Source organism: Nothoprocta perdicaria, unplaced genomic scaffold (assembly GCF_003342845.1).
Source record: "Nothoprocta perdicaria isolate Ctin4 unplaced genomic scaffold, notPer1 scaffold_81, whole genome shotgun sequence".
In the NCBI taxonomy this organism is placed as follows: Eukaryota; Metazoa; Chordata; class Aves; order Tinamiformes; family Tinamidae; genus Nothoprocta; species Nothoprocta perdicaria.
In genome coordinates, this window is record NW_020456099.1 from 1,357,132 (window position 1) to 1,382,994 (window position 25,863).

General features: G+C 37.6%; 1 long non-coding RNA gene across 3 annotated transcripts in view; it reads left to right on the forward strand.

The window, feature by feature from the left end:
• The first annotated feature begins 6,966 nt into the window (after positions 1 to 6,966).
• The window catches only part of LOC112958146, a 71,682-nt gene continuing 52,785 nt past the window's right edge, over positions 6,967 to 25,863 (forward strand). For all 3 annotated transcript variants that reach the window (XR_003251356.1, XR_003251357.1, XR_003251358.1), the window contains exon 1: positions 6,967 to 7,033. This is a non-coding gene — a long non-coding RNA (uncharacterized LOC112958146). The remainder of the gene's footprint in view (positions 7,034 to 25,863) is intronic.

The following is a 25,863-nucleotide window of genomic DNA, read 5'->3' on the forward strand; positions in this document are numbered from 1 at the left end:
GCCCCGGCACGCGCCTTCCCGCCGCCGCGGGAGCCTCTCTGCCCGCTGGAACCGCGGCGGGGGTGTCCTCGGGCTGCTGCGACAGCGCCCGCGCTGCGAGGAGGGGCCCCCGCCACTGTTCTTGCGGGGTAAAGTAGGGGAATTGCTCAGCTGGTTAAAATAATGGAAAGTCTCCSTTGTACCTGAAAATATCCTATCCTAATCCAGGCATTTCCCTCTTCTACAAGTTATTCATTACAAAGTTTTATGTTGTTACTGAATTACAGGGCTCCTCACTTGTTTCCTATCTACAAAGCTGGCAAAAAGCACTGAAAGAGCAGAGCTGTGAAAGTATAAAACTGCTCAAACAAAATCTCTGCCCTTTTTATTTCTTACTTGCAAGTTGTCATTTTCATCTTAGATCAGGCCAGGATTCTCAACAGGTGGTTYTTAACCACCATTCTCTTCATTTTTATTTTGGACTTTCCTTTCTTCAATACAAACTAGACWTTTGAGCAGGACAATCTCTTTAGAACTGTCTATCATAAAAGATGTAAGGACCACCATCCTCTGTTGACAGGAGCAACAGCAATAGTATCTTCTAAGAGTCTGATATTTTGATCACACAACTTTTAAGGACCATTTAAAAACATAAAAAAAAAAAAAACATTAAAAAAAAAAAAAAAAGACCTCAATGCTATGGAAGCTGAGAGTGTACCAGGCTTTGGTGTCAAGGCCACACCTGCAACAGTGTTGGATGTATGGTACCAAGGCAAGCCAAATGCATGCTAAAAAAAAAAAAAAAAAAAGACCTCAATGCTATGGAAGCTGAGAGTGTACCAGGCTTTGGTGTCAAGGCCACACCTGCAACAGTGTTGGATGTATGGTACCAAGGCAAGCCAAATGCATGCTGAGAAGAAATTCTTGCAATTTCTGCATTTTTGGTTCTGGAAAGTTAGTGGAAAGAGCACAGTAGCCCTGTCTACTTCCCCAGGAGACATCACTTTTCTCCCCTCATAGAGGCAGCTACTTTCACGTTTAGTATCTACAAGGGCAGGTGACCTCTGTGGAAGTGGGGAAGAGAYAGCAGGAGCAATTCTATACCACATGTTCCCTCTTGCCTATATGCTGAAGTGGAGGGAAGGGGAAAAAAATCAGAATAGCTGTTGGYGCTCAAGGTGTCATCTGTTAATCTCCAAATATTTTGCAACTCCTTGAGGGCATCAGCCTTTGGCAGCTCAGCCTCCAAGAGCAGCAGGCCGAGGCAGCAGGGCTGCTAGCACCCTTGTGCCTTTTACTCCAAGGAAGGGGGGCATTTGCTCCATGAGCACAGCCAGGCGCTAGAGCTAGGGGGGAAGTTCATGTAGGTCTGAAACTTCAACAGCTCTCTGGATCTCTGTACACACCTGAGCTATATAGCTTGAATAGCRTTAGGTAACACCAGCAGAGCAATGATATTGGAAATTAAACCTCAGTGTATTTATTCTGTTAAGCCGGAGGGGAGCAGAAATGTTTAATTTTGTACTCACTGGGGTTGTGTTTTCCTGAATTGCTTACAATCTTCCCAATTCTAGGCTGCATTTGCTAGTAGAGAACAAAAAAAACCCTCAAACATGAACATGAGAAAGCATGTTGTGCTGCTGGAAGGCCTTTCAAAGCAATTAGTTAGCTCTTCCTCATCCTTCTTGTAGGAGACCTCTTTCTCCCAAGTACTGACCTAGTCATTACATGAAGTGTTAATACAATACTAGTCCCTGATGAGGTAATTAAGTATTTTTAACACAGGCTAAATTATGCACAAAAAATTATTGAAATTGCTTACAGCAAATTAGTGTATAAATATAGAGGTTTAAAGTATGCCAAAATGAAAGAGGGAATTTACTATTAGTATTATTAATGAAGTAAAATATCTGCTCTACCATCACTTGGTTACTGGTCAACATACAAAATTAGTTATTTTAATATAAAATAGAAGGTCCTTCTAGATAGAGATTAGAACTTTTACCAAATGTAGTATGCCCCAGCTAGTATTTACAGATGACACAATTGGAAAAAAGAGMAAGAGGAGTAGAAATTCCAAAGTGATACAGTGAACCCATTCAGAGATGTGTATTTGCTTTCTTGGATATGTTTATATTCCCTCAGCTGCCCACACATTTCTCGTGCTAAAGGAGTTCCATGCTAGAAGGATTAATCCTCAGACACAGCTTCTGCACATCACCAACCTTTGACATTTACAAGAATTATTTTAGTTGAGTCTTCCAGACCCAAGTTTCCCTCAGATACATAGTGTCATTTTATTGTATTTTAAGATTTTAGCATGTGTACATTATGCCAGGAAAAAAAGGGAGGTCATCATTCCATTTGAACATTGTCAGCTCTTATATTTAACTCATATTACATATAGAAAACATAGTGTTACAGCATGTTTCTTGAAACCAGTGAAATACATGAAACTAGAGAAAGATTTTAAAGCTCCGCAATGTGTAAAAAAAAAAAAAAAAAAAGGCCTGCGGAAGGAGGAAATATAACCTTATTAAAAAGAGCAACAACAACAACAACAAACTTTAAAGGGTACCCTGCATACAAAATAATTGTCGTGCGTTTGGGTTCCCCTTCCATTTGTGGTGCTTTAACTGCTAGTTGTACTGCTTTATGAAAGCCCTTCTGCTTTAATAGCACTTCTGGTGATTCTAATGTAGAAGAAAAGCAAAGTATTAAGATTTTAGGCTTATGAAGGGGACCTCTGAGATGGTAACATGCTTTCTCTTACAGAAAGAGCTGTTGAAATTTGATTAGGATACTCTTTTGACCTTCTCAAGTTCCTGGATCATCATCCCTTTTGAAAGGGACAAAAAGGGTATTAAAATTACTTAAGCTCAATTTGAAGACCTTTTTCTCCTTTGACTTAGCTGGTAAGTTGTAGCACGCCACAGGATCCAAGACAAACCTGCTGTCTCTAGCTGCCTTCTTCCTGTGTGAAAAGGGTGAACAWCAACCTGTCACTACCCAATGCACATTATTTGCCAAATTCTCCACTGGCCAGGAGAAGCTAACACTTTAGGGATAGTTGAATGTTTTTCTTCCATTAACTTTTGAGATAGAATATTGCATAATTATTTCTTATTATATAATATTCATTAATGACATGGGCTGCTATTGCATATCTATTACTCTGTTTAAAGCATTGAGGTAGGAAGGAAAATTTTTGCTAAAGAACGGACCAAAACCTTTCCAGACTCTGCTACCATTTTACAATTGCCTATCAGTGTTAAAAGAGAGAGCAGCAATATCACCTTTCACTTCTTACAGGCTCACATGTAGACTCCCTACCCGTAGAATTTCTTTTTATTTTAAAGCCAGGTCTAACAGACTTGAGTATTATGATCTAAAGATTTACCTCCTCTTTCCTGTCTGTATAGGCAGAGCTGGTTTTCCTCAGCTGTTTTCTGTTAACTCATTTGTATTGTATCAGCACTGCAAAGAGCAGAGTAGTTTTGCTATGCTGAGTGTAGTGGTTTGTTATTCTCAGTATAGCAGCACTGCAAGACCCTGTGCAGGTGCCAGGTCTTCCTTTAGTTCTGAGCAACAGAAGGAAAATGTAGTTTGTCAGAATTCCCAAGCTCTGTAGTTTTAGAATCTCTTCAAAATCAGCCACCAAGGTAACGTTTCTGACAAACAGATAGAGTGAGCACTACAAGAACACTTGAAAATAAGACTTTAGTTCTACAAATGAACCATGAATCCAATGATGAAAATGATAAATGGAGACAGGCCATAGGATGAGGTCACTCCCTTCCTATATTCTCTACTACAAAACCACCTTTCAGTAGGCAGGATAACCAGAATAGAATGTTAGGACATGCAGCTACTTCATGGTCAGTAAAATCATTTCTCAAGTAATGGGAATCCAGGAACAGACATTCACTCTAATGAACAGCTTAAGCAAAATTGGAAAGATAACCTAAAAATTAATGTTCTATTGATATATTGCAAATATTAATAAAATCASAAGATTAAGGTAAAAATGATAAAATCCACCTATCTTGGTCAATATGGTTTAAGACCATCTGGTCTTGTAAAAAATAGATGAGAACTGCAAAGAGAGGAACTCATGTTTTAGAGGAACATGTGGGAAAGGTCTAAGAATCTCTGGAAAACACTAAGTAAAAGGAGTCCTGAACTTTGATGCCGTACTTAATTTTAGGAAAGGAGAAGCCTGTGAAAGATTTTTAAAGCTTTCTCTCCCCTTTATCCTACCTTCTGAACTCTTCTAATCTTCTTAAGCAAAGTAGTTTGGTGCTCAGGAGATCACTCCCATCTTCTTCATCAAGCAGGCCTACCTATTCAAGGCCAGCATCCTTTTTGAAAATACTTTCTTGATTTTGTCATGTTAAATTCTCTTCTTAATAGAAATTGAGAATTTCTTTCAAATTCAACTTCTGCAGTAAGAAATTGAGAAGTATTCTAAAACCTATTCATTGCAATTTCAAAAGAATCAAACTTAAAATTGAGACAGCTTTATAGGTACTAAAAAGCAAAAACATCCATTTATTACTTTCACATCTCAGTCATTATTTGTTAATGACGCGACTTACACAAATTCTTGTTTGGAGTTGGCAGTATTAGCTAAGTYATTGACAGGGACCTGTGGCAGAGAACATTGTTATGTGTTTATATGATGAGAACATTGGCTGTATCTCAATCTAATACATCTTCAAGCAACAGAAAAGGAAAATTCTGCAACATGCTTTAGATACCATGTCTGTAACTCAGATTTACAAAGAGATACATATATTTTATACATGCCATCTGACAATATCCACTTTTAGATTAAGCCAGGTTTTCTTAATCAGTCTCTTGACTGATTGACTTGTGCTTGAAAGAAGCACAAGTATCATATTTCTGGATTAAGCCTTTCATCTAAGTAATTCAATCACAATTTAACCTAAAATCATTTAATTAGGTGTGTTGAAAAAACATTTCTTCGTAGAGAACTGAATGCATAAGATAGAAGAGTCACACAGTTGGCTATTAACTTGAAAAATAGATGCTTTTCTCTAGTTTTAAAAAAGGTTATTTTTCTAAGATACAGATACTTTAGTAGCTCACAAGTCYCAAAAAAGGCAAAATAGCACCACCTGCTGCTGAGCAGAGTTTTTTTTAAAATCTATTCTGATCACATTTATGATAAATTATGATTTATGCTCTATAGAGACCTTTGCATTGCACCATCACAATTTAGGGTTGATTAGGGACAAAACATCATTATCTCTGCTATCACTCCCTTCTTGGCCTTTCTTTCTCAGAGTAATCAAAAGCTAATAGTTACCAGGGACTTTTTCTAAGAATTACTGATTACTAAGGGGCTCCAGATATGTAATAAGCTATTAAAAGTACTATTGTAGACTTCCCTGTTTTTGTATCACACTGGTGTTCTGTTGGGGAGGATGGAGAAATACAGGTAAAGGTTAACTTCACCACTAWCTTGAGGACTCATCATGCTGTAACCAAAATTAAGACTTATGTCTTGGAAAGGATTTAGATGCTTAGAAGCTGTCAAAAAAATTAAAAACAGAGATGAAGTGCCTAGGTAGGAACGTGCCTAAGACTGGAAAGATGAGGATCTCCATGTATTTATTTTCATGTGAGAAGATCAAGACAACCTGTAGTTTGTCATCTACTTCCTGCACATTTTTTTACAGAGCTCTCAGTTGCCCCTAAAATATATTTAAAAACCCTTGCATGCAAAATCCCAGCTGGCATCCTTAATCCCAGCTACATCTACTAGCTACCTAAAATTGTGGGTTAGGTTTTAATCCCCAGCTGGCCTTTTGCTCTCAAGACTTCCTAGTTCTGAAGGTTGTACAACTAAAAAGAAATCAACATTTCATCATTAAAACTGAAAACAAGCCTTCTCCCACAAACCTTGGCTGCATTTGTTCTAGCCTACCCTGCCCTTAAACAGCTAATAAAAGACACTTGGAACAAAAGTAAACCTAGTGCAACTCCTGCTGAAGCTGGATAATAACCAACTGGTTTAAAGCTTTATATTTTGGGGAACATAAGTGCTATTGACCTTTACTTACCATGCAAGTCATGAAACAGCAGAGAAAGTTTTGTATGATGTCTTGTGTTCTGCATTACAGCATTCCTTCCTCCTCAGGATTTGTTAGTAGCACTGTAATCACTTTGTCCCCACAACACCACTGAATTTCAGTTCTGTTATTTATTTTAAAATAGCTTTTCAATTTAACAAATGCCCCCCTCATATATTATACAAGATACATTAATAAGTGCRGCAGTGACTAGATCACCCCTAATTATTAAGGCAACAACTTGCAATTTTGTCACAACCTTACTTTAGGATACTGAAAGAGTTTAGAACAGTTAAAAACMTTCACTCTATCCCTCTGAGATTAGGAAGACAGAAATAGGCACCTTCACTTTCAGGAACTACAGACCAGAAATTTTACTATAAACAGATAGTAAGGGCATATCCACCAGGGCATAACTAGAGGTGAGACACCAGGAGCCAGGGAGGATCCCAGGGGCTGCAAGAGAAGCACCTCACCAGACAGAGCCCATCCCATCCCCTCAAATGGCACAAGGAGGGCAGGCCTTGAGATGGTGACTGGTTTCATCCAGGAGCCCAGCTGAGTAAGAAATTGGTTGCAACAAGGCAGACTTAAAAAAATCAAGAAACCAATCCAAAAGGCAAGATTAGATGCAATGATTACTGTGCAGATTCACAATAAGAGAAAAACTGAGATCAATGCAAAAGGTCAGGCAAAGGATTAGAAGCCAGCTCTGCAGCATGKAGCCAAGTACTGAAAGAAAAGCCTATCCTATGGCCCATTTGAGCTTAAATAGATTTCTGGGGCAGGTGCAGMAGTAGAGACCCCAGGTGAGGCTAGTCATGGCAATTAAGGCCTATTAATCAGCCTATATAAGGCCACYTAGGCCTATTTTCTCTTTTCCTCCTATGCTTTCCTGATGACTGTAGGAGCAGGATTTCCATAGATTTTTYTCCAATTACAGGTTTTGAACAGAGGTGAGTGTTGCTCAGTGGCGTAGTAGCTTTGCCCYTGAAAGTTGTCTGAAGGGTTCAGTTTGAGTGGGTGGCTGTAATGCTCTCTTTCAGCTGTGTAGCCTGTAAAGTATGTTCCTTTTTGCTCTTAACAAGGTTTTGAAGACAGAGGTTTGGTGTCATGTGCTTATTGCCTAGTGCTATGGCTGGGGTTCCAACAGCTTGTCCTTAGAACAGGAGAAGGGATGCACTACAGAGAAAAAAGTGTATGAGAAAGGCTTAATGTTGAAATGGAGAAGAATTYTTTGCCCCCTCCCCCCCTTTGCGTAGAAAATTCTGTCACTGCAGAAGTTTTTCATATTGGGTAGGAGCAGCTTCTAGTGTGTATTTCAAGTTCATTGTCSTTTTTTATGGCCTTCAAATAAATGATTAAGTTAGCAGCCAGTGTGTGATAAAATGCAGTGGCAGATGGCAGCTGTAACTGACCCTAGTGCTTGAAGAAAACCACAGCATAAGCCTGTAGTATCCTCCTAGTCAAGAAGCTTGTTATTTGTGATGCATTTGGGGATGTTTTTGAGTGAGACTTCTGGTACCATGTTTGATTCAATGATTTCTTCTTGAGCTACTTCTGTACAGGATGGAGTAATAAGTTTATGAAGAATGTCACAGATTAACCAAATATCCAGTCAAGCCTCTTCCTTCCTGCTCTTTTCCTGCCTTTCCCTTCTCTGTAGGAATTCCTCCCACTTGTGCAGCTGTGTGCTTTTCTCTTTCCAGTGCCAATAACAAAACACAGTGTAGCCAGAAAGGAACAGACTTGCTATTTGCCTTTGCAGGGTGTGCACAGTAGTGGCCCCCTTTAATGCTGTGTCAGGACTGGTGGTGGCCTTTTGGCTCTGTCACAGTAACTGCTGAGCTGTCCCATGAAGCAGAGCTGCCCTTTGGGGAGGGCTTCATACTGCATGGGTGTCCTGGCTTGGCTTTCTGCTCTGTTGTCCTCCAGAACTCGCACTTGCTGAGTGCCTGTGTTATTAGAACAAGCCTCTTGCTATTAGTGTCATCAAAGCAGTATTATTGGATGACCTTAAAAAAAGGTCTAATTATATATTTAATTATGCACATACCTATATTCCTGATATTTAAGCATTGATATATTAGGATGTCGTATGTGAATGAGAGCAATTGTAGAAACTCAGTTTCTTCCTTGGATCAAAATAATTTCTTGCATTTCAGTGCTTAGGGCTTTTTCTTTAAGGGATTGAATGAAAAAATTTGATTAGCAATCAAGTTTTAGCAATTAGYAAACCTTCTCCTGTTGTTCATGAGAAATGTTTGTTGGGTTGAGGTGTTCTGTTTTTACTGCAATGTAAGGCTACATGAAGGAGTGTTGTTCCAGTGAAACTCTTTTAATAGTTGTCACCCTGGTTGCAAAAGGTCTTTATATTTGTCTAGGCAAGTGTTACTTRGAACAGCTAAGTTGAAACTATTTGTTTCATGATTTCGTAGCGAATATTTTGTGAACAAATTTAACTTGTCTCACAAATTTATCYTGTCCTATACAGGACAATCTTCAGGAATTCACTAAAGCAGCATATTTATCTTTGCTATTGTAATATGAGAACTTTTACTGTGCTGACAGTCTGTTGAATTCTGAAATTCTGCATTTTGGAATCCCATTCTACCCACAACTTTGTGTTCCACCTTCCAATATTTAATGRCAATTCTTCCAGGTCCCTTTCTGAGACCTATATTGTCTTAATTCTTTAAAAAGCACAACACTGTGTGCTACCCACCTGGGGCATGAAAGAAGTCTTGACAAAATATATAGCGCTTAAACTACCTTAGTGAAGTGTCTGTGCAAATGGCCAGCCAGGAATAACAGTCTAGAAGAACAAGAATTGTTCTGTATGTTTCTGAAAGAGTTAAAGTGTGAAAACTAAAGGAAACAATGTAAGTGTTAATGTTATTAAATACTACAGTGCTGATGATTTGAGGAAAAAAGAGCTGCCTAATATATTTATCTCACTATATCAGATGTCCATTTTTCTATCCCCAGGCACAAAACCCCCTTTTCCTGTCTTTCACCTCTGCTCTGACAGCTTTTCTAAGTCATTTGTCAGTTGTCAATGTACACATCTGTAGTATATAATAGCTTGAAATGTGAAGGCCATGTAATGATTATTTTACTGGTCTTCATGTTTAATTCATGCAGGCCTTTATCCAAGACTAAAAGAGAAATTCCTTCATTCATTTTTTTAGATCAGATCTTAAACCACATGCAGTAGAAGTTCATTTATATTAGTTCAAATTTGTTWTATAGCAGTGACAACTTTTGCTGGAGAATTAAAAATTAGGAAAAGTGTGGAGAATATGGGGGGGATCAGGGCCTTTTCTTGCTCTTGCTAAGGTAGTGCAAGTAAGTAGGTAGGTACAAGTGCCTATGCACCATGTCCATGTGCTCACCCTGTGACTTGACCAACAAGACAACCTAACATTTTGAAAGGGGGTTGAGAAGCTGTCTGCTTACTATTTCAGTGTTAAACGTTGAAAACCTTGCACAGTCTCACTTGAGGACAAATTTATTTAATCTTCTGTACTCCATCACGTGGCAGTATTGGCAGTATTTACAATGAGTTTGTGCCCAGTAACCACAGAGGGACTTAAAAATTTAGGTAACTAGCCATGCTAACAATCTGTCACTAACTATAAGTTCTACTTTGCAGGCAAGAAACACTAGAGGGCATTAAAAGTTCTGTGCACATACATCTGTTAACTCCACAGTGCTCTCCTTGAACAGGAGACTTTTCAATGTGATTAGCAAATAGAAGATTATTAACATGATGAAAAAAGCTGTGGAAGCTGTGTGCTAACTGAGGAAAAAATGGCATTTAATTGGCCAGTGCAACTGTTTCAGTCAGCAAACGTGATGCACATAGTACAAATCAACATAATTATAGTTGCACTAGGATTTTTCTGAGACCACAAGCAAAACAATATTTAATGCAGCCGTTTGTGAAAGTGGAGTTATGTAACTTGGGACTGGGCAGCTGATGGCATTTATACTGCAGCTTGTGTTTGTTTTGACAAATGTGATGCTTTCTCTTTTTTGTATGTTGTAAACTTCTGTTCAAAACCTCACAAACATACTTGTAGTTTTGCTAGCTTCTGTTCTAAACTGTAGGTGTTGGTCACAAAAGGGAAGAGAACTAAAGACAGAGTCAGAATGTGCTGAGGAGGGATTTTTAGGAACAGTTTGGAAGTCATTTTTCAGTGGTGGGATTAGAACTTGAAAGCTGGTTCTCTGATTTCCCTTCAAAAAATTAGGCTCCTGAGAATTTCTGTGCCCTGTAATGCATTTCACTGGAGTGCAGTAGGGATTCCAAGGTGTGAGGAGTTCTGAGGCAGAACTGGGTGTGGGGGATGTAAGAAGGTCCTCCTTGCAAGGGAGGGATTGCTTGTTCTCCCCTGTCTCCTTCTTAAGATGCCTACAACTTATGCATATGGGAGACTTCAGAGGTTTTTACTTTTCAAAGTGCAAATGTTTCTACAGTGCCAGACCGGTGCAAAGAAAGGCAACTTTCTCCTGCTTGGCAAGTCTGCACAGAGATGTGCACCTAGAAGCCAAAGTTTAGGCTATTGGTTTCTATATCCCACATGATTGTAGATAAAAGAACAGTAGTGTTGAAGTTGGCTGTGCAGCAATTTGTGTTTAGATCAGAACTATGTTTTGATGATGATGAACTATGTTCACCCCYCTGTGTTTCACAAGGGGGTGTGAATGGCACAACAATGGGATATTTCCTTTAGTCTCTTTGTCAAAATAAACCTTGAAGATGAAGAATAACATAAAAACTAAGTTGTGACTCTACATGTTAAAGTGTACAACTAAAGATTGCAGTTATGACTCACAGTAATAGTACAGCTTTTTTAGCTTTGGGGAGTAGAGGTATCAATAAGAGCACTGCGTTTCTGATCTGATGCTGACCTGCACTTTTTGTCATCTACTGTGCCTGAAACGCCACATATGGCAGCTACTAAAGAAAACTCAGATTTTTGCTAGGTATCATATTTTATAACTTTAAGGACAAATCTTTATGTAGGTGGGAGACTGTCATTATTTACTGATCTTTGTCTATCCTGTGTTTGCTTGTATAAATACCAAGGATGAAACATGAAAAGTACTGGTAGCCAGGTAAATGAAACTCAGCTGCACACTCAGAACCTAGCCAAAATAATTGAGTTAAGCATTTTGCATTGACTGTTGCTATTGTAAGGCAGGTGTAGTTAGCATTTTTAGGTGATTAAGGGAAACCTTATTTGTTTCTCAGTGAAATCTAAGGACAGGGACCTTGAATGCTGGAATTTGCTAATTATTTGKAGAGCTTGATGTCCACAAAACACCTGTGATCACTTGATAATACTCAGTCATTTCTGGAGGAAGAAAACCAGGCTTCCCCAGGGAGGCTTCTAGGAAGAGAAACCATGAGTGCATTGCTGAGCAGGAAGCCATATGAAAACTGTATTGTGTTGAATGAGACTGGCATGATCCTTGCAGCAAAAAAGACAAATATTTATCAGTTAATTTGGAACATAAATGATGAACTTGACTGCAGTATATGGTACCTGTAGCACAAATCACTTCGACTGAGCTTTACTTGGAGCTTTCTTGAGCACAAGTGGGTGAAATGAATTAAAAACAACTGCACTACAGCAGATTACATCTTTGGTATAAAGCAATGTGCCAAAACGATGCATTCCAGAAACATCTATAAAGCAGCTCTGTTTTTATCAATGCTGAGTTATGTGAAGATGCATAACAGGCCTTCATGATTATAATAAAGCAATGACAAAGGATGCATAAAAGTCATACTATAGCTTAGGGTTATGTTTTCTGATTGCTAACTGATGAAGTCATGCAGTGAATTTACTGGAGAATTCTGGAAGGGAATGGCCTAATAATACTGTTTATATTATATATTACTTTCCATCTTACGGTAAACTGTAAAGTACACCTATTTTTTCTGCAGTATTGCTTTTAACATTTAGAATATTTCTGCTTCTATTACATGTGGACTTTCTTTTTATTAAATACTTCTAAAATAAAAATAAGTCATTTAATATGCGAACACTTTAAAGCTCACTGATTTTACTGGCTCTGGCACCTTCTCTTGCATTGGCTGGTATTGCTGCAGTGCTGTTGCATACTTCTGGATACTGCTTTATGAAAATACTGTTGTTTTCTTTATCGTGTTAAATAGGAATGTTCAGAAGAGGACTAACTGACCAGCTGCTGTTTACATGAACCTTCAATGTGATGGAAAGTGTTCTTAAACTCAGAATTCGATTTGTAGCTGTAAGGTCTGTCATGTATGAAAAAAGAAACAAAACCTTGTAGTTTGAATTGCTTCAGTGCCAAAGTTAAGTATCGCTGTGGAATGTGTATAAGGTTTTAAAGAGTAGGTCAACATGTGAGCAAAACATAAGAGCTACAGAAAAATTTATCTGATTTTATGCTAACTATTCAGGAATGGAGCAAGAGGGCAAGTTCAGGATGTTCTTCTGCTTCAGAAGAAAACATAAAATTACTGACAAATTAACTTAAGGATCCTTTTGAAATGTAGTTTTGCCCTGATCTCTCTTATCATGCTGTTAGGCAGCAGAGGCAGCTCGTGTGCAGAAATGTTCTCTAGCTGAGTAAGGAATTCTGCAAAGGTTAAGGAATTATCTCTGGAGGGAATCCCAGCTTGAGCTCCTCCACCAAAATGGCCAACAGTACAACAGTGTGTTATTGATTAAGAGCTGTGATATGCAGACAATGCCTTTATACAAAGAGCTAAAGAAAAGCAAGATAAACTTTGTCTTGTGAAACTTGAAAATATATTAGAACACATCTTTAAAAGAGAATGTATTTCATCTTACAAATGGTTTTTAATTTCACAAAACATTATACCTAACAACAGTTTTTAGTTTAGCTAATCTTGAAATATTTCCTTATATGAAAGYAATTATGTTACTATCCTAAATAAAGTCCAGGAGGAGCGTTGTGCTTAGTATAAGAATGTGTTGTCCAGTATAGATCAGAATGGAGCAAATGCTTCTGAATCTGCAGATACCATTGAAGACAGCCCCAGGTAATTCATTCCCTAGAAAAGATGGGGTTTACAGTATTTTAAACTTGGGGCACATCCCTCATGTCTCAGATTTACTTCATGGACTCAAACTATCTGCATGTTCCATGTGCAGAGTTTCTCTTAGGAAGATCTCAGAATTGAGCATGCCTTTGCAGAAGAGATGCAAACTTAAATTTCAGTTCAGTATCTTTGTGTTTTGTGTTTTATTGAGAAACTCTCCACTGTAGAAAACCTTTACAGTTCCTTTCCTCTTCCGAATGTCTGTATTTCACTGTTGACCTCTCTGATAATGATGCACTTCCTTGGCTCCTTCATTTCTCCTATTTTTTATGCCAGCTTGGGTGGAGTATACTTTTGCATAATTTTGTGAAATTATCTACTGTGTCTAAATGTTTGGAGTGCTGCCTCTTTAGATCGGATAAGATCTAGGATAGCTGATGYGTGTGAACTTGTAAAATCTTTAAAAGACATGTAGGGCAAGCAGGAGCCTCACAGCYTCCAGTTTAAGGAGTATCTGCTTGGAGATACTGAATAAACCTAAAACCTTACTCACTGCTATAGGGTTGAGTATACTCAGGCAATCAGATAAATGCTTAGAAAAACAGATGTTTTTCTCATCCCGCAGTTCCCAGATCTCTACTTCCAGTCTATTTCTGAGTGCAATTTCGACCTTGCCTTCCATCCCTGCAGCTTCCTGGCCCTCAGTTCCTTGCTTATAACCTAGTTGACTCYGCTGGGGTTATGGCTCCTAATGAGGGAGCAGCTGGTCTAACCACGTGTTAATAAACTGAATGCAGTATTTCCTAGAGGGCTGCTCCCAAATTTCCTTGTCATGGCAGTTTTGGATGGATTTCTTCATATCCAGCTTATTCTTTTTATTTACCTTTCTGTTTCATTTGGCAAATAATTTTCTGTCCTTCTCCCCACTGCTACTCTGGAGAGAACTGAATAGTCTCATCTTATAAGCATCTTAGCAAACTTAAAGATGTTGTTCTAGCTTTGCTTTTTTTCTCTGCTAGGCTAGAGTTTCTTTCTGCTTTTCCTGATATGACACACTTCCTGAATGCTTCATTCCTGTTGTTCTCCATATGCTTTCACACATGTTTCTTCAAGTTAGTGCCAGAAAGTGGGCATGTGTCTTCCACATGAAAGTATACCACAAGTTATCAACTGTAACTTTATATTTATTTGATAAAACTTCCCAAAAGAGGCCTTGCTGAATGATGATTTTTATGGATGTCTACTTGGGATCTATAATTAAACTGGTTTAAAGTTCCTTTAAATTTTAGTAATATTTTAATGGGATGCACTTTCAGTTGAATTAAAAACTCTAAACATRTTGCCATTCAATTTATAATTTAGTGCAAAGCTAAATTAAAAAAGCAGTTTATTTCTTTGATACTATTGGTTATGATTTGAAATTTTTATTTAATCCAATCTAATCCAATATAATATAATTTTAATCCAATGTTTTAATCCAATATATCAAATGTTTATGTTTATAATTTCTTGAGTCATGCTGCTTGCCTTTTTCAGTACTGGCAGAGTGAGAGCTCTCTTCTAGTCTTGTAGAAGGATTCAAATATTTGAAGCATTTACACAACATGTTCATTTTAAGACAGATCTTGTCATGAAGTTTCCAGGAGATCTGTGTTCTGCAGAGCATCTTCAGACCTATTGATTTAATAGTACTTATTCTTATATATGCCCTTTGAGAGTTTTCTTCAGAATGTAAAGAAAAGATTACTGGTTTGTGAGTGATGCTGTAGTCCCAGTCAGCAACAGGCTTCCAAAGGTCAATTTAGATGATTCATTGTGGGCCAAATTTGAATTGGAGATGCATCATACCTTGTATTTACTGTGCTCTGAGTTGTCAACACATCTACAGGGACAGAATTTCATTTTTCAAGGTGCAAATACAGTCTTCAACTTTAATCATGTTCATAATGCTGTGCTACATAGAATGGGAACATTTGCAGCAAACGTAGTGTTTGATTGCTTAAGCATTTGTGTTTCCCCAGGGCTTTTATCAGATGTGGGGAGCTGTCAGCATGCAATGGGGTCCTGTATTTTTTTCAACATTATCTAATATTGAAAATGAGAYTGCTGGAAAAATGAAATAGAATGCCAGAGCATTTTATGGATTTTTATTATTTGGAGATGACTATAATTGCTTCTTTTTAATAACTACAGTGCCATAATCCAACTGTGTTCTCCAGAGAACCAGAACAAGAATTTCCGGTGCTAACTTGTAATTGTATTTSTCTGACTGGTGGTGCCTTGGTTTTAAATTACCCATTCAGTCATTACTTTCTGCAGATTTGTACATTAAATACAAACATTGTAAATGCTTTAATTTTATATTATAGTTTTCAGTAAAGCTGGCCAGCTGGCCAGATTCTCCTGTGTAAACATGCTGACACTTAGAAGATAGATCAGCATGTGCATGGTGATGGCCAACGAAATCTCCATTATCAATGTATGACAGGGAATGCTTTGAAAGACTGTATATTTTTAATGAAAAAGGAAAATGAAGGTCAGAGGAACATTTGGGGCTTTTATACGGAACAGAGAGGAGATATTTATTGACTCATTAATGCTAACTGTCAGATTGCTGTGTTGACAGCCTGCAGTCCCAGCACCTACAGAGGGTATTAAATGTAGAATAAACAGTTGAGTGTAATCCAAGGGACTATTATTCTACCAGAACAGTAGGTGGGTTTGTTAGCTTAATTTATTAACAGTGAAACTCGTCACAACTCTTCATATGAGATTCTAGGATGTAGCTTGTAACTTCATAGATTTTTATRATAGGTTATTCTCTCTCTAAATAGGACATAATTCTTTCTTCAAAAAAAATACTGTTGTTTTCCTTTATCCTTCTTCCTCCTTGACCCTTCTTCCAGGCTTGCTTTTATTTGTATTTCTTTCCTAACATGCACTGAAGAATTCAAGTTTCTCCTCTCTCCCCTTTGTGCACTGTACTACTGGTACCTGTGCTTGTTTCCGGTTGTTGCTTGAGCACTTATTTCCTCTTTCCATTTCTCATCCTATCTTTCCTCAGAATTTCTATTCCTTTTGCACTTTAAGACCATTCTTTATTGACAGGCTGTGACAGGTTATGTTTGATGTTTTGGTCTGTATTCTTCCTAGTAGTTCACTGGTACAGGGTTTCTTTTCACTTTAAATGATCAGTAAAACAAAAGCCTCAGATTTACTTGAATTTTCTCTTCCACAGGAATTTGAACTTTGCTTGTCCCATCCTCATTTCTCTTTGATTTCAAACAATGAAGATTTCAGTTTGTTTTTCTAATATGTAGATTTGCAGATAAAATGGACAAAATTTCACTATATTTATATCTAATTTGAGAGGATGCCTGTAAATAATCAACAGCACTATGGCTTCTGTATTTCTAGTCTGTCTTAACATTGCTCCTTCACTTGCTATTACTGCTTGTGTTTCCTCTTGAACTTCTGATCTGATTCAAAAGGACCTGCTGTGTCTGGGGAACGTGTGATAATTCACCTCCCTACTTTTTATGGTGCTGAGGTGCTATTACACAAAACAAGTAATAATCATATGCCCTGTGATAGTGTGCATATGTGTTAAGATTATTGATGTTCTTCCTTGCATACACACCTATATACACATACTTTATTTTTCTGGTAATTTTTTTATATGCTAAGACCACGTTCTTAGCATATAAGCACTCTGGCAAAATAAGAACTAAAACTATAATGAAAGCAGCTCCAAGATGTTTGGACATGGTGTATATAAAATAGACCATTGCATAATTGTTAGAGAAATATAATGGCCGTGATTTATCTTGAAAATTTATGGGACTGCTTTTGGTTCTCTTGAGATGCTGGATCTTAAATTTTTAGAGAAATAGAAATGCTGAATCCAGATAAATGAAGGAGAAAAACACTAGCTCGTAAAYTTCAGGCTCTCAAATTATTTTGCTTGGATAGTTTTCTGGACATTCCTAAACTGACCATGGAATAATAAGACTTTAAATAACTTTAAGATGCACATTATTCCTAATTAGAAGTGATCATACTTTCTGATTCTTGAATATTGAAATTTGGACTGGGTAAAGACAGGCTTGAGAGGAGATTGTGAGCAGCAGATTTACATGCTGATGTCAACAGGTGTAGAGGTGTCATGTGGAGAAGAGGGTAAAGACCCTGTATTGGATGTAGCATAATAGCCAGTTGTCTGTGGCTTCTTCTGTTTGCCTGTATTTTTGCTCCATCAATTTCATGCCTTAGTTTTTTTCAGGGTCCTAGGAGAATTTACCAGGACAAAATGGACTTAACTTCTCAGAACAAGAACAGTTAATGAGATTTGATACCCTATACCAAGACTGCAGGAAAGTCTACCCTGCAGGTGACCCTGTGATGTCAGCAGTCCCTCCATGTGTTYGAGGGTACTCAGCTCTAACACTTATTTCATCCCAGGCCAGGCCTGCTGATTGCCGAAAGTCAAGAAAAACAAGAAAAACCAAACAGATTAGAGTTGTGCAGAGGAGTGTTTGTTGCTGAGAGAGTTCAAAAAAATATTTTGGATGTGAGTCAAGGAAAAGCCGAGATTATTTGGAGAAAGACTGAGGCTAGAGGATATGCCAGTGAAAAGGTTAAAAGGAAGTTTTYATAAAAGCAATTTGTCTTGCATATTTGAGGTGCTCAAACTAATATAGCAGCCAAGGCTTGATATTGGTGTAAAGGGTAGCAGCTTTCTGAATCAAATCTTATTTGATTCAGATCAAATCACTATTTTTTCTATTAAATCATGTGGGTGATAGCACCAGTGTGATTCACCAGTCAGGTGAATTCTACCTGTGTATTAATATTAGTTCTGAAAACACAAGCAATGTGCCTCAAGCAGATCACTAAGGGACAAGCTGTGTATTTAACTCTAAAAGATTCTGAAGTAGTTTTTAAAAAATCAGCCATCCTCTTTGAGGCTGAGGCCAACTGAGAGATTCCAAGGCATGGTCTCTACTGTGTTTCTAATAGTTTGAATTGCAAAAACAGGGAAAAAGCCTCCTTTTTGAATTGCATTATTGGCAAAATTACTTTAAAAAGTGAAAGTAGAGTAGAAAAGGGTCTCTATGCACAGACCACSGTCTCTGTTTCCTCTAAAGATGTAAAGTCAGTTAAAAATTATTTTGTTTGAAATTAATTAGAAGATTAGTCCTTCTAATTTTTTAAGCAAAACTATTATGAAGTAATAGAAATAATTTTTAAATTCATGTATTGACTTTTCATTAGAAGTTGCCTTGGCTTACACATTTGTATCTTCTATGAGTAAKACATCTTAAACCTCTTGTCTGTGGGTGTTTGTGGATGTGACATGGGGCACCTGTTTTTTAAACCTGTTTGCAGCTCTGYGGGCAACAGCCCAGCTGGATCACCTCAGCCACTGCCTCCCCCTGCTGATTCCAGTGCTCAAATTAACTCCTCTTTCCTGTTTTCCTGCAAACAGTCATGCTGATAGTTCCTTTCAGTGCAGTGTGTCCAATGGTCTCTTTCTTAACTCTTTAGTGGGGCTGCATGTGTGCAACCAAAGAGTTTGTCATTAAGGTAATAAAAAATATGTATCTTGGAGGGCATAATATTTTGGAGGATTTTTCTGCAATTTGTATGTATATCCTAGGCCTGCAGTTTCATTGTCAAAGCTGTATTTAAGGTTACTTATAAGGGTGGAAGTGAGAGCGCTTTGTCTTCGATTCATTTAGAAAAGACATTCAGAAACTGAGTTGTGCTGTAGGAGAGAATGACATGCTTCTTTGTAGAATTATCAGCAGCTAATTATTATAATTGTATGTCTTATGATTTAGTTTTGCCTGGTAAGCATAAACATGAGATATAATTTCAGAAGCAATTAAAAGTACAGTGGGTTATTTCAGTACCTCCACTGAAGGTTTRGAGGTTTTTTGCAGTGTTGCACACAGCTTTCTAGCCTGATCCTTCATTGACTGAGGTATTTATCTGTGACAGTTTGTTGAAGATGATACATGATGGGAAAGTAAATTTTCAAATAGAACTGGAAGGAAATGCTGATTTTACATGGCATTTTGTCCTAGCTGTCATTGAAAGCGGGGATGCCTGTTAATGCCATGTTGAGAGTGTAAACATGGGAGGAAGATGGAGGCAGGGGCACCATAAAGTAAGAGCACAAAAACAAGCTGAATCTGAGAAGCCCAGACAGGGGATGCGAGGATGTCACAGCATGAGGAAATGGGCATCCACAGGTTTCTTAGACAAAGGTTCCAGGTACTGGAGTACTTGTTAACTAGTGCCCCTTCTGGGTTTTATCCTGGCYCTATCTTTGTATCTCATGAGGCAAGACTATAGTAAAGTGAATACGAAATTAGTTTTGTTATTGAATTTACTAAGAATGTTTTGATATGCTTGATGTGATGATGGAGTCAGTGAGCTGTGTATCTCTGACTTTAAAGACTGAAAAAGTTATTTGGATTTCTGTCAGGGTGTCAAAAAGCTTATTAGCAATGTAAGTTGAGCTAAGCTTTTGAAAGGAGTAAAATTATGGCTTACACAAATGTCTGTAAGAAAAAGGAAATGACTAAAAATATGAAATCCAAGAACTTGGACASGCAAAGCAATAAGGGCATAGTTTTAACGGGCTGTTATTTGGGATTATACACATCTTTTCATGAAAGTTTTCTGTCTAAGCCTTTGAGAAAATACTTTATTYGTTATTAGATTGTTAGCTAATCCTCCAGTGAAACCGTGAAAGAAACAAGATGCTTGCYCTATTTTGTATTTAAAGGTGATTTTGAGGCAAAGTGTTCCTTTGGAGCCTGAAAATGAGTTTTTGACTTAGGAGGCTTCTGATGAATTCTTCAGTGAYGGGTATATCAAATAAAATACACATATAGCTCCCAGAATACTCAAGACAGGCTTAAGTTTTTTAGGATGGAGAGGGGAAACTTAGAGAATGGGTTGTCCATGTTCCTTAACAGAAGCCAGAGTGAGCAGAAGCAGTGGTAGGTTTTTCCCTCATGTTTTGCTTTTGCTGTCATTCTGCCTGGGACTCATTCTTTGCTTGACGCTGTCTTGGCTACATGATCGCTTGTACTTCAGGTCCCCTCTGTGTTCTGTGTCAGTCACAGGAGTTATTTCCACATCTCCCTGAGTCAAACCAGGGGGTCCTGCACTGGACACCTGGGCAACAGCATCTTCCTTCCCAGCTGTGATGATAAGGGGCAGTACATCTGGCACTYGGGAGCTCTTTTCTTTTGCAAGTTTCTGACCAACATCTGGATAAAATTACTCGAAACTATCTTCCTCCAAATAAAATGTTAGCTAAGCAATGGTATGTGTCATTAAAGCGGATAGATTGATACTAGTTAAGTACATTGTATGCAAGATGAATAGCAAAAATATGAAAATAAAAATCTGTTTTTCCCCATGATTTTTATGTGTACCTGAGTTGAACTCACAATAAGTTCCTGAATTATGCMTGTAATTTGTGCCACATTCTTGTGCAGGTATTCTGAACAGAATCCTTTTCTGATATTTTAATAAAGCAGACTGCAACAAAGCCACAAGTACAATTCAAATGTAGGTATCTGGTGCTAATTTGTGCTAATTTGTTTTCATACAGGCTCTAAAGCTGACTTGGCCCAATTTAAACTGAAAAAAAGTAAGGATCAAATCAGAGTAACACTTTAAAGTTCAGTTTACAAATAATCTTTAATCTCTCTTACATGGTTACCAGATGGACTCTTATTCTTTTATAACTAAGGATATATTATGCTGTACTTKTGCACTTATTAATCTGTTAAATTCTTAGCAAGTGATGCTGTTGCAAGAACTGCAAATAGAATGTAATCCTAGCAAATATTGTTCAGACAGCATGATTGTTTCATTCTTTTMAGATGGTTTAGAGTCTGGTTTCTTTCTGCAATATTAAAGATTTGCTAGGACATAAAAGGAYTCTGCCATTATGGTTTAAAATGTAAAGAAGTCTGGCTCAGTATTTCTGTCAATGAGTTTTAAGAAAAGATYGTATTGATTGACCATCTTTTAATATGTACTCACCATTTCCATTTTCTTTTTTGATAAATATAAAGCTAAGGCACTTGGARTTCTGATCAATTGTGGCATTATAAATCTGTTCTGTGTAATACTTTGTATATCCAAAATATAATCATTTGAAAGAATTTTGGTGTTGGTCTGTGCTTCTGGTTGATTGTCAGCTTTCAGATGCATCTGATAAARTGGAAATAACATGTGTTAGACATTCACAGATGGGTGTTTAAGTTGTGGATTTTTAGTGGCCAAAGCTTGCCAAAATTGGTTAATGCATGTGCTACCTTGCCCACTTATTTAATGATTTTCTTGTGGAATCTGTAGATTTTTCCACCAGTGCCTGTGTTAGGAAAGGGACAGGGAATTGCTTAGACTTCTAATGAAGTACTTGAGCTAGACTAATAGAGATTTCGTTAGATTTGTTTTTCTCATGGCTAGAATCTTTATTTTTTTCTGTGTTATTAGATACTGCGTTGAGCTTTGCACTTTTATTGGGCTAGCATTTAAAGCCACGTCATGGGCAGAGTCTAGAGCTTCAAAATCTATTTTTCCTRGGGAATGGAATGTATGTTGTCTTACACTGGGTTCAATGGCAATGCCAAACATGGAAAGTGAGATAAAATATTATTTAATATCAGGCAGTATGGTTAATCATTTGTTCTAGCCTTTGTTTAACTGTGTAAGCTCCCCTGTTATGATGGAAAATATTTTCTTTAAATGTAATAGCACTTTTAGATATTCTGTAGTGATTTGTGAGGGAAGCTCTCAATGTGCTGTTKAAGTCTGTGCTGCTGTGCTGAGTGGTAATTGGTATTTGCTGACCTTGATTATTCTCAGGGTTAAAATCTTGCCAATGACCTTGAGTTCAGTTTGTTCTTGCTTTAGCTTTCAGTTCATCTGTCCTTTTGAAAATGTGACTGAAATGACCCTGTGGATGGCTTTGCTGTTTCCTTCTGTTCACCTCCACAGACATTACTCACACTCATGAAACACACTTTGGTATCTCAATTTCAAGTGCTGTTGTTTTGAAGCTCCTTTTTGTTACCATATTGTTTCCCTGCTCTCTTTACTTGAGCAGTTTTTCACTTTTTGCAAGTCTTCTCTTTCCTCTTCATGGTGTAGCATGTTTAATATTTAGTTCTGGGCATGTAATCTCTTGGTTGAGGTTTCCGAGAGTGTTGGTTGAGTTAACCCTTGTGAAGTGTCACTTTTTTTGTCTATTTTTTCGGTTTACTCCTGATAACCTTTTGTAGTAAACTGCACMGTTAGGACCTTGGTGAGCTGCTGATTCACTGCTTGCAGCTGCCACTTGAACTTGGGCCATGTTCTTCACGTACTTCCTCTTGCCTTTTCACCTCTACTTCTTACTGCCCTGTCCTTTGTATATACATTTTCCCTGCTTTTTATCGAGACAAAAACCCATCTCCAAAAGCATTTCTGAATCTCTGCTGCTTGCTTTAGCATGTTTGCTTTCCTTAACACAATTCCACATAACCTTTCCTAGCAGGTCTGCAGGTTGGTTTGTGTGAGCCAGCTGGGACTGTATCATGCCTATGATACAGGGTCACACATAACAGCCGAAGACATATTATTGATGCCTCCTTGTGATGGACTCAGGTCATAGAGCATCTGAAGTCATCTCTTCAGATTGATTTGAAATTGCTGCTCTAATGCTTTATTTAAACTGTTTCTGCTTTTCTTGGTGATTTCAGGGAGGATTTTTTTTAATGAGATATTCATTCTCCACAAGTTATGGGTGCAGAATTCTCACTAGTTTCTCTGGTTAAAGAGGCTGATCTCACTGCTCTAGCAGTACATAATGAGTCATTCTGATTGTCTGACTTATTCTGTTGATTTCTAACATACTTTATAAGAAACTTGGGATGGAATGGTGTTTAATTATGAAACCTCAAATCAAGTGCAGTTTTACCAGACTTACCACACTGATTTTTATTTTTTATGGCTAAGTTGATCTAGACTCAGCTTCATTTTCCATCTTCCTGCCCTTTTTTCCAAGAGTAGCTTTTAAAATGCACAGCATTTTACAATTATAAAACTATTTATTATCTTGATCAAAATTATTGCACTGAGAGAAGAGCCACATTCTTTTGTTGATGTGTTCCCATAAAAGGCTGTGACAGATGATTTTTTATAGAACCCTGGCAATTCTTTTGTGGTCATAGTTGTTTAATGGAAATTAAGATGACTGAAATTTTGGAGTTTGATCTACAAGCCAAGAGATTTTWAAAAAAAAGTCACTTTATTAAGTTAGACCAATTGTTTGTTTGATACAAAATACAAAAAATCATGGAAGAGGAGGCAAACTGGCACTTACAGTGAAAACACTGAGGGTTCTCCTTTGTGGTGAGTGGCAATAGCCCTCCAATTGGAGTTTAATTTGGAGTTTGCTTTAGCAATATAGTGAGACTGCACAGCTCTGGAGAGATGGGAACTGGAGCATTTTTCCCCAAATTGTCTTGTAARTCTCTGTTACTTGGCTAATAATAGCTGCGCTCTGGCTTGCAGAGATTAATAACCACTTCTATACTGAGGCAGTGCAGACTTGGTTTGTTAATCATTATTTTTATGTATGTGTGTACATATGCTGTACGCTAAACATATGCATGCTACATACACTGAGGATACTGCATAGAATCTATTTATATGACACATTTACTTTGCAATACTGAAAATTAAAAATGAGCAACCTACATCTCATGATAAAAGTCAGTAGCCTACCCTGGCATGTCTTGGGAAATACAAACCCAAACATTTCAAAGGGGCTGGTGGAGCTAGTAATATATGCTGTTAAGTATACTTTTATGCTAAAATATGATGACTCATGCCTTTGATTATTCACATAGCCTTAGCTACTCACAGTTTCTTTCTGAATATAAATTTATTYTGGAAATACAAAATCAGTGGAATATTACAATTTTGGCAGCTGTCTTGGAGAAGTGATGAAGAAAAGACAAGATTCCTAGAATAAAAACTTGCCTGTCTTCACAAAGAGGTGGTTAAAAGGAAATTATACATGAATAATCTTGTGGTAAAGCTTCTGAAAAATACTGGAACAATTAATGAATATATTTGCAGGTGTCTAAATTGTAATTAACTCATGAGAATGAATAAACATGGAATTTTCAAGAATGTCATATTCAAGGTGGCTATTTTTCTCTGGCAGAGTTCTTGGGTAGATTAGAAGCAGCACATGCCACATAGGCCTTAATAAAGCTTTCAACAATGTCTCAGATGACGTTCTACTAAGCAAATGAGTAAAAGGTGATAGTGATGCAGATTAAATTACTACCATATGGATACATCATTTGCTGGATGCCATACTCAATGTAATTATCAAAGTTTCCCAATAGGAGTGGAAAAATACATCAATGGAGACTCTTGTTTCCACTTCTCATAATTTTCATTAATAACTTCAGTGATGGAGTAGCATATTTAAGTTCTTTGGAGATGCTAATCACAGGGCTTAATTTCATATTCTAATTAGCTAATATTAGAATGTTCAATTTTCTTGACCAATTGCAGCAAAGCTTTGAAATATTTTAAGTGATGATGAGTGCAGAAGATTGCGGGTAGGAATAATCTAAGACTGTTATGAGATGAAATGTTCAGTGGTAGTATCTACCTTGCACAGATAAACATGGAGTAAATCTAATGGAGAGCCTGCCTGAAGTTTTTAAGAGCAGGTTAGAGAAGCATATGATGGTGATGGTCTATATCTTGAAATCTTGCTAGGCTTGATATGAATAGAAAATAGAGGCTTATATTCTCAGGCTGCTTATTCCCAGCACCCTTGTAGAGAGCCTTTTTCTGCATTAGCKCTCAAACATGGGAAAGCAGAGGCAATAAGGTTACAACATGGTAACAAAGGTCCCTAAGTTTTAAGGTGTCCCTATCTTCTTTTTTGTTGCTAAGAAGCTCATCCAAAGCACCAACAAGTCACTGAACTTCAAAAGTTAATTTTATTGGAACACAAACTGGAATTAAGCACTTGGACCAAGTTGAACTGTGAGCTTAAAAGGCCCATCCACTGCAGTAATATTCAAGGATCTATTTACCAATTTATAATCCCAATAGAACATTTGCCTTGAGGAATTAAGGGCACCTGGAGAGTCATATCCATTGTTCATTTACCTCATTCCTTCAAACTTATCATAGCTCCAAGGCATGATAGCCAACAGATTGGAGACACTGTCATAAGAATTATTTTTTTCATCCCACGTATAAAAGATTATATGAATCTCTGGTGCTTTTCCTAGTGCTGAATCTGGCTTTGGTAATATACATGGAGAGACTTCAGAAAATGCTGGGCTCAGTTCTTTTAGTGGGCAGGTTTGTGCTGTGTTACCACTCACATGGCACTGCTACAGCCCAGGCTGAAGCTGGGCACAGGATTCATGTTGCTGTGTGGCAGAAATTCAGCCGTACGGGGTACTCAGGGGTTCAAGTGAAAAATAGTGGATTTTTGATAGCATCGTTGTGAAACCACCCACCTATYGACCTGTGTTTGTAATCAGGCTTTTACGAAGTCTGGGAATAAGAACAGGACTTGCACAGAATTATGTAGTTTAGGTGCTGTGTGTTTATAGCAATATCTCCTTGATAAATGTTTTGATGGTGATTGCTTAGGCCTACAGCAAATAT